A 15,467-nucleotide genomic window follows, 5' to 3' on the forward strand; every position below is an offset into this window, starting at 1 on the left:
ATTAATGTTTAAAGGCTGGGGTCTTAAAATTTCAAAATTTAATAAGTGCTAAATAGAATGGGTGTTCTTGCATAAGCATGGAGTGGAGCTAAAATTGAATTTTAAGCTCACTTGAAGATTTAGTGTTATTTTGCTGGTTATATTAATTTTATACTGATGTATAACTTTATACAAATCTATTTATGTTTCATGTAGATTTATATATATTTTTTATGTATATATAGAGAGAGATTTATTTGTGTATCTGTTGTATTACATGTATATTTATGTATATATTTATAAAATAAAAATTATCTTAACATGACAATCTATAGACTAAATTGGCAGCAAATAGTCACTTTAATTATTTGGCAAAAAATTGTTTTATTAATTTGTCATTCAATAATCATGTTTCTTTTTCTTGAACAGTGCATTTTTCTGATCTCTCCCCCCCCCCCCCCCCCCCNATTTCTTTACTTCTTGAAAAGGAAATATTTACAATTTTATTGTTTCTTTTCTCTCTCTCCTTATTATTTGTCATCTGTTTTAAAATAGAGTTCTTTTATTTTTTCTCTTTGTAAAATTCTTTTCATAGTATATTTTTTTTCTCCCAAATTTTCTCTGCTTCTTCTTAATTCACTTTGTTAATGTAATTCTTCTTCTTCCTTAAAACCTCTCCACCATTGGAAATATGTAGTTCTACCTTTCTTATTTCTTAAAATTTTCATACTTTTTTGTCTAAAATTTCTCACTCATATGTGTATCTCTTTCTTTATTCACTATCTTGCGATTATTCATCTTTCAGTTTTGAGTAATTGATTCTACAAATTATTTGTACTTTTTTGTTCTAAATTCAATGGGTAAAATTGATTATTCTAAGAAACTTGTCAAAAATCGATATATTGAAACATGAATTTGTATAAATTGATGTAAACCTTTATAATAGTCTAATATATACGTCTTTAATTTGAATTTATACACAATTGATCTTATGTATACACAATTTACGACATGTATACAACCATAAATATGTGTATAGATATGATTTAAATGAAGATAATATATATTATTGATGTCATATGAATAGATGTGCAATATACTCATGTGTACTAAAAATGTATATAAATGAAAAAAATATTGTGTATACATACTGAAGTTATTGCATACACAAACTCAATTATATATAAGATTTTATGTTTACATGTATCATAATAATCTCTTTATGTATAAATTATATAGTTACAATTATAAGTTTTGTTAATATTCTTATGTAAAAGAATAAAAAAAAAACAATCACTTTTTATGAATATGTCGCAAAAAATAGAATGAACAACAAACAAAACGATTGGAAATTCAGATTTCTAATAATTTGGGTAACAATAAGGAAAAGAAAGTGATTCAAAGAAAATCAAGAAATGCAATTTCTTGTTAATTACAGTGTCCTTAATTTATGACAAGTATAATTGATCATTAATATGTTACTAATTAAATTCTTATTATCTTATATATTTTTTAAATTTTCGGATATTAAATTTGTTAGGGTTTTAGTGCTATAACTTGCAAACTTAAGAATCCTATTAGGACCAACAATATCAAGTCTAAAATATGAAATTTATTCAATTTTCTCTCGTTTATATATATAATAAATAAAAGAAGGGAAAAATTAAACAAAATGTTAACCCATAAGTTTTACTATTTATTTTTTCAGCCCATTTATAATTTTCTTTAAAGGAAAAATTATGCGTATAAGCAAATATATACTAGTTCATTAGTTAACATAGCTATAGTTTGCCTTAATTACAATTCGCAATCTACTTTTAGTTATAATTACGCGGCTCAACTTTTTTGTTTTGTATAATTCGCACGTTTGTATAATTCAGAATTTGTATAATATAATTTGTATAACTTTTGTATAATTCGAAATTTGTACAATATAATTTGTATAACTGTTTACACTTCTAATGTTTCTAATTGTATAAATTCGTTATTTCGAGTTTATACAAAAATAATTGAATTATACAAATGTAGCGAATTATACAAATCCGTGAATTATATTGTCACGACCCAAGTCTACACCCTGGACGTGGCCGACACTCAAGAACCATTGCTGGTCCCCAAGCGAACTCTCATCCTGGCTAACTACAAGCAGAAGACTAACTCAAGCATGCAAAAGCTTAAAAACTGAAATGATTAACTCTGAATAAAAATAATATATTCAACTCGCCAAAAAATAGGCAACTTAAGTCTTTAAAATATTTAACAAAATAAATGAACAGACTTCTGAAACTCTATTGTCTATCTATGAAGCCTCTAACTGCAAAAATGGAAGTCGGGACAAGATTCACGACATCCTAAAAACTGATCTAACTAAAAGTACAAGTGGAGCCCTCCGGAAGCAAGGAGGCTCACCATAGCTAACTCGAACTGCATGTGGTATCAACAAAACGCCTGTTGATAATTCTAAGTACCTGTATCTGCATCATGAAATGATGCTGACCAAATGGCTCAGTACATGGAATGTACGAGCATGTAAGGGGAATTCTAAAATATAAACATAAGCTTGAACTGATGGAAAAGAAACATACTTACCTCTTCTCAACTCAACCCAACTCAAAGAAACATAGTTCAAATTAACTCAGAGAAAATGAGGATCAACTCAATGATAGGATATTCAACTTAGTGAAATAAGGCTCAACTCAATAATAAGATATTCAACTCAGTGAAATAAGGCTCAACTCAATAATAAGATATTCAACTCAGACAAATAAGGCTCAACTCAATAATAGAATGTTCAACTCAGTGAAATAAGGCTCAACTCAATAATAAGATGTTCAACTTAGTGAAATAAGGCTCAACTCAATAATAAGATGTTCAACTCAGTGAAATAAGGCTTAACTCAATAATGAGACACTCGACTCTGGGTACTCAAACTCTGGATACTCAACTCAATATAAAGCAACAATAAGAGATGCAATATATGGGAAGCTTTTAAAACAGTAGAAAGTAACTCAATGTATTTAAGAATACAATATACTCAGTTTGTATGCAAGGATACAAAATAAACTTTGTTTGTATATGAAAATACAAAATAAACTCCTGTATATAAGAATACAAAATATCTCTGTTCTCTAACCGACAACCATCACTATGAGCTATGTGATGATATATACATCGTCTTGCCTCACGCTGCCAGGGCCGTCCTATAACTTGTCGGGGGTATAGAACCTAACTACTAAGTGGATCCACTAGTCTATGCTAAAAAACACTAAGAAATCATCTAAAAAGTATGACTCTTTTCTACCCATGTTGGCTACACGGTTTATGGAGACCTTGAATTTTCTGAAATCAACTCGTTCCCAAATCGGTGCTCAATACTACTCCCAAAATGTAACTAGCTCATATATTTAAAAACATAACTCTAAGCTCTCTTGGAAATCGGTGTTTCCTCTCTTGTTTAAATGTGAAAACATTTACTCTTTGGGAATATTTAGTTCTCATATAATCTCTTGAAGAAAATAAACTTCACTTTTACTCTTACTTAACTCAATTCTCAAGTTTAAATCATTTGTAAAAGACTTCTTAAAATGGGGTTCATGCCGAATTATGGACGTGAACGACTCAATTCAAGGTTTTCAATAACCATAGATAGAACTCAATACTTGGAACTCAAGAACTTCAAAGATACTACTCATTTCAAGAATGCTCAACTCGGAGGGTTCATGTGAAATTATGGGCATGAACTACTCAACTCAATGACTTAATGATACCTCTCATCTCAAGACTGCTCGACTCATAGGGTTCATGCGGAATTATGGGCATGAACTACTCAACCCAAGGATCTTCATGGGTAACGTGTAGTAGCCACATGATTAAGAATATAATCCCAAAATGATTAGAAACTCAATACTCAAGACTTAGAATTTGAAGATATTACTCCTCTCAAAGATACTCAAAGGTACTAAACTCACTTGCTCAAAACTTAGTTCAAATCGATAGTTGATTTCAAAGGATTCACAATTGAACTCAAAGACTTTCTTGAACTCTACTCTTAAATCTCTCTTGAATGTGAATTATGAATTCAAGAGTTATGGTTTATGATATGAAGGATCTCGTGATGATAAGGTAGATTCATGAATATGTTCTCCTCATTCTCATACTCACTTGCTCGAGTCTTAAAACAAGTTATTAGAAATTGTAGAAGACTCCTCAAAAAGACTCAAAAGGACTTTCTCAAAATATTGGGAAGAACTCTCAAAACTTGACTCTTAACTCTACCTTGAATTTGAGTTATGAATTTAAGGTTATGATTTGTGATAGGAAAGATATCGTGGTGATTAAAAGATTTTTAGATAGTAAATCAAACGGTTGAAAAACAATGTCTGGAGAGCAAGTCCGCGACGCAGAGATGCATTTTAATATTTGATCGCAAAATAAATTTTGAGACAGTGGGGTCCGTGATCTTTCCGCGAAGTTGAGAGGAAAGTTCACTCTGAAGGAACATGTTCGCGACGCGAACCTGATACTTATTTTTTGTCTAACGTTTTCTTCCTCGTTTTCTAACTCTAATTCGCCTAGATTTGATTCTTTTTATCAATTTCTCTTTAGATTCAGATACCCAACACATGTACACAAGAATCTACTCATAAACGACTCAAAAATCGACACGATTTCCTCAAGAACTCAGCAATCCCATCTTAACTCAATAACATAAGCCAATTTCAAGAACATCAAACCTTCAACTTTCTAGAACGAACTTAACGTTGAAATTAACATGATTGGCGCATGGGTGAACGGATCCAACATTATGGAAGCTTACATACCTCTTAGGGATCAAACCCATGGCGAAAATCCGCAACAAAACTCAAGAATCTCGACGAACGCCTTGATCCTTTCCTCTTTTCTCTTCTTTTCCTTTCTTGAACTCTCAACTAAAATCCTAGGCGTATATTAGGTTTATAAAACTGAACCTAATCAGATTAGACCCCTAAAGCCTTACTAAAAATGAATTAAATCTGATTGGGTAAGGAAAAGACCAAAATATCCCTCACTATTTTCGAGTAACTTTCCTTAATTGGATAGCCTGACTTCAAAAGGGTATATCTCGCTCATCCGAACTCGAAACTTAGAAAACCTAGTGGCGTTGGAAAGATAATTCAAATACCTTTCATTTGATATCTTATAGGTCACCTACCTCATCATGTGCTAAAAATTATGATCATTTGAAATTGACCCAACACTTAAAGGAACTTAGGAATGACTTAGTTCTTCTTGGAACTTGAGGTGCTACATCTAGTGACCTTAACACTCAAGAAAATTTTAAATTCCTTGGTAAAAACTTACTCACTACGAAGGATGATTCAAGTCTTAGCTCAAAAATTTTCTAGGGTGTTACACATATAAATGAGGCAGCTTAAACTGTAGCTACAATCCGTAAATATACAAACTATAGTTATGAAGCATAATTAAGTTTATTATAGTGGCTATTTGCAAAAGTTCCCAAAAAAAAAACTTAAAATGGCCATGTACCCTTTTTTTCTTCTCCTTCTGCATCTTCTTCGTCCTCCTCCTTCTTCTATGTCTTCTTCGTCCTCCCCCTTCTTCTTCTTATGCGTCTTCTTCGTTCTTCTTTTCTTCTGTGTCTTCTTCTTCCTCTTCATTCCTTCTTTTTCTTTAAATTTAATATACTGCAAATTTAAATTGTTTTGAGAGAATTATATATCAAAAGATATAAAACATTGAGATGATTTCATATCTAAAATTTGAGATTGTTTAGAGGTGATTTTGAGTTGGTCGGGATTGAATAGGAAGTGTATATTTCATGAATAGGAAGTGTACACTTCTTCTTTAGTTAAGTTATATTCAACTTTTTGAATGTATCACACTGTATAGTCAGTGTATAACTCATATATATGTAAGTTATATTATATAGTCATAGTATATTTTTATGACTTTTTATTGTAAACTAATTATTTTATTATATTTATTTGAAATTATCCCTATTATTATCCTTTGGAAAAATCACGCCACATATTTATATTTATTTAAAATCCTATATTACAAGTCATAAATATACTCTTTAATAATTACTAATATAATAGTTTAATTACAAGTTCTAACATTTTAGAATTATCTTATATTAGATTAAATTTTTTTATTTTATTTTTTTAACTATGGTATGCAAGTAAAAAAAGGACATAAATCATCAGAAAAATTTATTACATTTTAGCGATTTGAGGATAATACACGTCTTTCAAAAAGGAAAGGAAACTCTCAAAGCTATCTCCATATTTTTCTCTAAAAGATCCCATACGCATGCTCATATCTCTCTTTTTTTTTTCGAATCTCAAGGCTCAATCATGTGTGTTTTCAACTTTTATCCATATTTTTTTTTGGAGTTCTCTTCTTTTTCATCCATTACTCATAAATGTTTATTTATTGGGGGTTTCTTTAAGGATAAATTATGCAAAGTAGTCATTCGATCCTTTCTATTACTAGAAATTAGAATATTGGCCCAATTTTTTTAAAATTATTAAATTTGGCTGAAAACCTTCGTCTTCTTCCTTTCAGTTTCACCATTAATGACTTATTTTCCTTCTTCTTCTTTCCTCCTCCTCATTCTCTTCCCCCTTCTCCTCCTTCGTCGTCAATCTTCTTCTCTTCTTTCTTTTTTTATATAAATTCGACAGATTGAAAACTTGAATCATTTCGAGTGAGTTATATATCAATAGACTCAAAATATCGAGAGAATTTCATATCTAAAATTTGGGACTATCTAGAGGCGATTTTGAGTTTATCGAGATTGAATAGTCAATGTATATTTCATGTATAGTTAAGCTCTATATCAGTTGTTTGAGTGTATCTCAATGTATATTTCATGTATAGTTAAGCTATATATATATATATATATATAGATATTGTATAGTCAGTGTATACTTTCTATGACTTTTAGCAAGCTATATTGTATAGTCAATGTATACTTTCTATGACTTTTGAATATTTTCTTATGTAAATAAAACATGACTATATTTGTTGTAAACTTATTAGTTTATTGTATATATTTGAAACTAGCCCTTTCTTTAATTCCATTTTTTAGTTTTATTTGTTCTTTGTTTCAATTTGAAATCATATCTGAAAAATTAGAAATTTCATTTACTCTCCAAAATAGTCTGAAAAATAGTAAAAGATAATAGTCTTCGATTGGGCGATCGATCAAGCTTCAAATTTGACAAATCAAGAATTTCAAAATGAACTTGTTATCAACGTTGAGAAATTATCGAGTGTCAAATCAAGACCAACAGTGAACAAATAGAATAAAACATATTAGAAAATAGTTTGTTGATCGTTTGGATATCTTCATTTAGTTTTTGAAAGTGTTGTGAAACTTATTTTTTATATTAACAGTGCTATCTTTGTGGTTTTTACACTTAGAATAGCATTTTCTCAGTATCTATTCTCATATAAGGATGATCAGTTTATAAACCAATCGTATACACGTATAAGTATGACCAGTTTTTACCAAAGAATTAAAAATATAGAATCTGATTTCCTTGAATTTAATTTAGTCTATTATACCAGTTTAAAATCAATTTCTATATCTATATTATATACCAATTCAATCCATATTACACATATTGTTTATGTATCTATATTATAATAATGTATACAAACTGGTAAATTTATAATTTCAGTAGCTTTAGTTTAGTATATTCTTTTGAAATCGGGTTATACACACATTTCATATACTGAATTTATATATTAATTTAGTGTATACATACTATATATAATAAAGCTATATATATTTTGTATTTTATTTTTGAGGTATGAACTAGGTATTAAACTAGGTGTGATATTTTTTTTTCTTTGTGATTTAGATTTATTGAAAATTATTCTGGGATTAACTCCTCTTATCTATCACACTAAACGATCCCTAAATGTTTTGGTTCTTTATATTAAATTTTCACCAATTTATAAACATGCATAAAATCCTTTAAAATCAGTTTATATACAAGTTACATATATGTATATATCATTTTGGTTCTTAATATATGAATTAGATATTAAAATTGTTGTCAGACTTTTATTTTGTTGTTGAAATACATGTTTTCATATAAGAAAACATATACTATATTTTGTTGTCCTCAATGTTAATTTGTTTCCAATGTATAGAACCTGAATAAAATATACATCATAAAGATATATTGAATCTGAAATTTGTATATAAAACTAGACGGCGGTTGCACGGGCCCAATACGAAATTGGTGATTATTGTCACAAGTATTGATAGCTCTTATATAAATATACATATGTTGTGCATACATTAATTTGTGATTGCACTATGTATATGCATTTATGTGATGCTATTTACATATTTATAAAGAATCTGGATAGGTGATGGTGATAGCCATCTTGCTCTGATAATGTAATTGAAAAAATACCTGTAGTTGAGAATAGAAGCGTTTTAATTTGTAAATGTGCACTGTAGTAATAATGAATTATTGTAGGTTGTGCCTTGTATTAGGCAATTAGGGCGAACCCCCTTCGTCGAAAAATATTACTACTTATACATGGTTAAAATTATTTTTTATGTATATATAATAGATGTCGAACCCCCTTTGATTAATTCGTGTGTTTAGTTCTTCAGATTTTAAACCCCTTTATTAAAAATTCTAGTTCCGCCACTATTGTCATGTACCTTGTTAAAGCATCGAGTGTCATGCATATTCTTGTTTTAACTTTATTCAAACTTTTCACATAAGGCAGTGAATATGCAAAAATATAACAATTTGAGTATTAAATGTGTATATTTACATGACTTTGAGATGTCTATTGTTTTCATTACAAAGAACACTACTAAAAAATTGCCGAAAAATGACGGCTAAAAGCGACGGACTGTGTCGCTTTTTGATTATTTTTTTAACAAAAGCGACGGACTCCGTCGCTTTTTTTAAATTTTTATTTTTTTTTAATTTCCAAAATGCGACGCAATCTGTTGCTTTTCTGGAAATTTAAATTTTGAAAAATCCAAAAAAGCGACGGACTAAAGTACTCTGTCCATCGCTTTTCTGAGTTTTTTTTTTAAAAAAATCTAGAAAAGGGACGAACAAAACCACCATGTTCATCGCTTTTTCTGCAATTCTTTTGACAGCAGAAACTAACAGTTTCTGCTGCCCACCTGCAAATGCAATTCAATTTAGCCCAATCAAACACACAACATTATAAATAAGCTACACAAAACATAAAACAACAAACTTAAATTAACATTCAAAAGTATCTAAATCACAATTTAAAGACTTATAAAGTCTTTTAAAATTCGTTTCAAAATTTCAAAAAGTTATAAAAGAGACCTAAACTAGGGAGTGCGATCTACAAAATCATCATCCTCGTCACTGTCGTCGTCGGTGTCCTTGGCAGGAGAAGATGTAGTAGGTCGATGAGCAAGGTTCAACATTTGTTCTTTGATTTGTTGAACAGTCACACTCATGCTTTGTTGTTCAGCTACTCTTCTTCGCTCCGACTCTGCCAGTGCCGGTGTAAGCTGTGCTATTTGAGCTGACATAGCAGCAATTTGAACACTGTCATGTGTCTCGGCTTGACATGACGATCCAATACCTTATAAGCTTGAGTGGAGCGTCTTACATCGTTTCGAGAGCCTCAACCATAGACTTTACCCTTGTGTATCTCCCTACCACTTTTTATGTCCAAATTTGGGTGGACAGTTCAGGTGGCAGTTGGACCGAACTATCTAGATTCTCAGTGACGTACTGAAGAAACTCATTCTGCATATTAAATATAAAAATTGACATCAATATATATAAATATCATAAATATATTCACTATTAATATATATTAAATAACTTTAAAAAGTTCGTTCGGCCCTTTCCTTCACCCATTCATCCGAATTCGACTCATTTTCTTTTCTTTTTCACATGAGTCCTCTTGAAAACCTCCAGTTCAATAGGAGTGTGCCCCATTTCTTTTTCCTATAAATAAAAACTGAAATTTATAACGATACATATGAACCAGCTAATTATTTATTGAAAAGTTTGAATTAGAACTTACTATCTCTCTTGTAATTGTTCCAACGGTCTTTGCACCTCCGGTGTGCAACGAGCCACCCTTAAGACTGTCTCTAGCCTTTTTGGCTTGTTCAGACATTGCCTTGAACTTATATGTGTTTCAATACTGACGCAATTCATCAAAAACACGAGGCAACATTCAATCCAAACGTGATCAGTATCCCAAACTTTCTTTAGTCAGCTAGACAGTCGTGCGGATGCCCTCCTCTCAAATGTGATCGCAATGACCATATTGCACCTCGGCTTCCAAGTACACACAGTCTGAATTTTTTTTATAGTGTTAATTAGATCAATAGTAAAAAAAATGTAAAGTATACTAAAATTATTAAACTTAACGAAAAAATATATACCTTAAATTCATTAAACATGGTCTGACGTATTACTGTTTGGAATCTCGCTCCAAGAGTGATAAGCCTGTGTAAAAAGTCTTCTAACACAGTCTTTTAAATTTCGAGCAGCATCCTTTGCAGGATTCAACCTGCAAAACACATAATAAACATGTTAGTTAATGAATAATATATTAAAGTATAAGAAATAAATAAAATAAAGTAACAAATAGATAACAAAACAAACTTACGATGATCTATCCGGCTCAATCATGACTCTACCAAGTCTGTCCTTCTGGCCAGGAGCTAGAGCAGGTGTCTCATCATTTGGTGTAGCACTAGGTGCAGCTGTAGATGAAGGTAATACACCAGGATGCACAAAACGCTGAGTTAATGAAAGCGTACCGACCATAGCATCTGATTGCTCGCTACTAGAATCTTCAATCCTCATGACAGATAATTGAGGAGATGTACCTGTGGGAGATGGAGTACCATCTGATATCCTACCTGCCGATAAGGATCGTGATCGACAAATAGCCTTTAAAGGTAGGTCCTCGTAGCGCCGTGGTGGCAATGCCTGTGAAGTAGAGAAAGCATCGACTGGTCGACGATAATTAGGATAATATGCCCGAGGATCCTCCGTACCAAACGAAACAACAAATAAATGAGTATCATAACTGGTACGCTCTAGCGCAGAAGATAGACTCTGGAATATCCTCAGGATCTATGAGTCTCCTAGACTTCTTCTTTTTAGCCCTATTAGTCTGGCTAACTCCAAGATGCTCGTGAGGTCAATCACTGTCACCGCCTGATGACATCTGTATGCAAATTTACATGTATAATATATAAAAATCATAAATTAAATAAAATTAGTAAAATAAATTAACGTAGATATACTAGTTTTCATTCTACTACTATTCTTCCTCGCTTGTTTCAATTCCATCATTCTCCCCTCCTCAGTTGTTTCATTTTCATTATCGTCCCATTCTTCGTCATCAAATGATTCATTTTCCTCATTCTCAGATATTTCTTCCTAAACATTCATTATCTGATCATCAAATACTTCTTCTAATATGTGTTGAGGATGTTCTAGTGTCGTTTCCAATTCAACATCAACTTGTTGATGAACAATTGCAATATCATTTTGATACGCCACATCTAAGACATTGTCAATTTCAATTCTTTCCACAAGCTTAGTTTTTATAACAACCCCACCAATTAGCTTTGTCTTTACGCAATGGATATGGAGCGTAATACACTTGTTTAGCATTTTGTGCAATAATAAAAGGATCATAACTTCTGTATTTTCTGATGTGCTTAATTTCAATTATATTTTGTTGATGGTCCACCTTTGTGCCTCTATGTGATGGGTCAAACCACTCACACCGAAATAATACAATCTTCTTCTTAGGCCAGCCTAAAGACCTCACTTCAATAATCTCATGAATTACATCATAATATTCAATTGTTTAGCCAGTACCATCAACATCACCTTGTATGTAGACACCACTATTATTTGTTTTCTTGTTCCTAGAAAGTTCTTCCGTTTGAAACTTAAAACCATTGACACAATACTTATTCATTGTAAGTACTTGAGATTCAGGTCCAAGTGCTACTTCTTTCACTAATTGCAAATGTTTGACACTTGAGTATTCATCGTAAACCTACGTGATTGTTATTTAAAGTAATATAATTTAGTATAACATAAATATATTATTAATACTTAGTAATTCAATGTAAGCTTGCACACTTACATAGTTTGTTAGTCATATGGAAAATTCTGTATAGATGGTTTCATTACCCCATGTGTTTACGAACAAGCTGATCATTTTACATTCAGATATTCCGTTAGCTAATGAACACTTATTAGTATGTAATTTGATAACATATTTTTAACACTTACTTGAAATATGGTTGAATCTCTGGACAATTAAGCAAAATATGTGTCACAGCTGATTGCATTTTCATATTAGTGAAGCCTCGTTTTCCATGCTTTGTAGATCCTTGACCATTTTGATTAAAAATTGATATCGGAGGAAATAAAGGATCAATATCGCCTTCATCATTGCGATTGGACCTGCTTCTCCTACATGACACATTATCACCAAAGTAATAAGAATAAAAATCACTAGTTTCTCTCCCAATATGACCTTGAACAACTGATCCTTCGATCTTTCCCCTTTGCTCAATTGTTTGCTTGGAACTGTCAATTATAAGCTTCCGCATGACGCCCTAATCACCTTCAGAACCCAACAAGTGGTATCATAGCACATGGTCCAACGATCCTATGGCCCAACAAGTGGTATCAAAGCACATAGTTCAATGATCCAATGGAATGAGGTTGCAGATAGGTTCAACGCGGTTTCAAATTAATTTGCAATTAATTTGATGATAAAGAAGATTTTTGTCCAACTACATGTGGAGAAGAGATTTAAACCATATTTTCAACATTCCTGTTGTTGCATCTTTGAAAATAAAAATAAAATATTTTAAAATCATTTTTAACCCATATATTTTAAACTTTATTTTCAACCATGGAAAGCAGCAGTGATGAAGACTATGTGAAGACAGAAAATTATCATGCATTTGAAGAAGGTGGAACAAGTTTGGTCAAGAAAATCGAGTCAAAAGGGGAGATTTGTTAGGATTTTTCCCTGATTTTCTTACCTTATTTGAAGTTTATTTTTTCCTAAAAGAAAAGACAAAACATTACCATAAATGTTTTTACTTTTCATGAAAGAAAAATATATTATTCATCCATATTTGGTTTATTTCTTCATTGGAGGAAAAATTTGAATTCCTATAAATTGAAGACCCCTCTCATATCAACAACACAATAGCATCCACAATGCAAACATTTAAGAGTTTTGTTTATGATAGATTTTCTCTCTACAGTTTCTATGATTTTTGATTAGTTTTTAATTATTGTAACGACCTGAGAGCACCCCCTAGTCGTTACCGGCGTATTCGACCTCTCGGAGGTCTTATACAAGCCCTTAGCATTCATCATAGCATTTATCATAGAAAAATAGCGGAAAATTTAAAACTTTTTCATAATATAACACAAGACTTAAACAATTACCTCATTTAAACCTTTAATACAAAATCGGAGTACTACGTCTCAAGGTAGCCATCTTAAACACAACTACAACAGAAGAGGGACACAATCCTTACAATACAAAAGAAACTACTATCTAGTACATAGAACTTAAGGAAACTCTTTCACATAAAGGTCCTTGAATCTTTAAGGACACACCCGAACTTGGGAATAGTAAGCCAAGCTCATCACTTCTAGGAAAGGCCCTTTAGCCACCACCACCTATACTTGGTGTAAAAAGATGAATACGGTGTTAGTACAAGAATGCACTAAGTATGATAACCCTGCAAAACATGCTTTTAAAAGGACATTTAGTTGGAAACCATGCATCATGCCTTTTTAGAGAAACTTCAAGAACATTTAGTATAATAGGCACAATATAAACCACATACATCATCATACACATGGAAACCATTCATAATAGCACATAGAGTCACTTATAACATTTTAGGCACATTCAATGCATACAATACATTACTTACATACAAGCAACCCTTAGGGAATACTTGGTGCAATATATCACCTTAAGGTTACCAAAGGTGAACTTACATATAACCTTCATCAACCCAACCACATATATTCATAGAGTCATAAGCACACCATAAAACAAAGTCTTCACATAGGAACCATGACCTAAGACAACCCCCAAGTCACACTAGTGCAATGCAAGTAACATCCCATAATACTACTCACACCAAGTGTTCCTAGGAAGCCACCATAGACTAGATACATCATATTCAACAAGTCATAACATCTTCATTTAACATTAGACAGAAGACCAACATACTTCATACCATAATATTAGAACTCATTCATTTACTACATTATTAGTTATAACCCATTTAGTTCATATCATAGGTAAACCACCCTCACAACCCCTTCACAAGCTCACTTGTGCAATGTACACATGGAATCCCATACCCCCACATATGCTAAGCAAACCCATTAAGAAGTTATAAGTGTAATTCACATGCATAATCATACTTCATGTCTTGACATAAGTAAAGTCAACCTTAACATGCTTTCATATTAACATACATAGACCATAGTCTACATTACATAAAGAGCCTAATCATAACCTCCCTTGGAGTCCACTTGTGCAATGCATAAGTAGGGTCCATAGTCATACCTACACTAAAGTAACTCTTCAAGAAATCATGACTAGAGTTCATATTCTTATCTTAGTTCATTTCTTAACTTTCGGGAGACATTGCTATAACCGACATAGATCATGTGAGCTACATGGAATTCGGTGTTCTACTCCCACACCGAAAAGAGAGGGTACTACTTGCCAAAGAAGGACCTACATACATAATAGCTATCTAGTGGATCCACTAAGCTAAGACCTACGGGGGCACATAGTTATGGAACAAGAAGATTGCTACTAGAAAACCTTGACTTACTAAGCATGGAGGTTTCCATCTCATGAGACAACATCTATGTTGGGAAGCCAGACTTGCTAAACGTGAATGTTCTCTTTGTGGGAAGCCGGACTTACTAAACGTGAAGCACCCACTCTCATTTTTCATGCTCACTCGGTGCTAAGCTCCAACTCCCTTTTTAAACATCTTTAAGCCTTTATTTAACATTAGTTCATGAAATATGCTTTAGGGACTTAATCCTTCATATCATAGAGCACAAAGGTTTCTAAGATGAGAATGATCTTTCATCATAGAACCTACATTATGTGAGAATGACCTTTCACATAGTCATACCATATTCATAACATAGTCTAGTTTAGAATACAATTGAAAACCTTTCAAGAGACTCCATTTCACTAGATTATCATAAACCTTATTCATTCATTCATGTGTGTGTTCATATGTGAGAAAGCCTTTCACATAAACACCTTTATACAATACATATTCATACATTGTTAATCATACACTTTGCATGCATAATAAGATGTAAGAGTGCATATAAGAGTTAACCTTTCAATTGACACCATAACACATCATATTCATAGCTATACATGTAGAGTGTGTGTGT

Source organism: Solanum stenotomum, chromosome 8 (genome assembly GCF_019186545.1).
Source record: "Solanum stenotomum isolate F172 chromosome 8, ASM1918654v1, whole genome shotgun sequence".
Classification (NCBI taxonomy): Eukaryota; Viridiplantae; Streptophyta; class Magnoliopsida; order Solanales; family Solanaceae; genus Solanum; species Solanum stenotomum.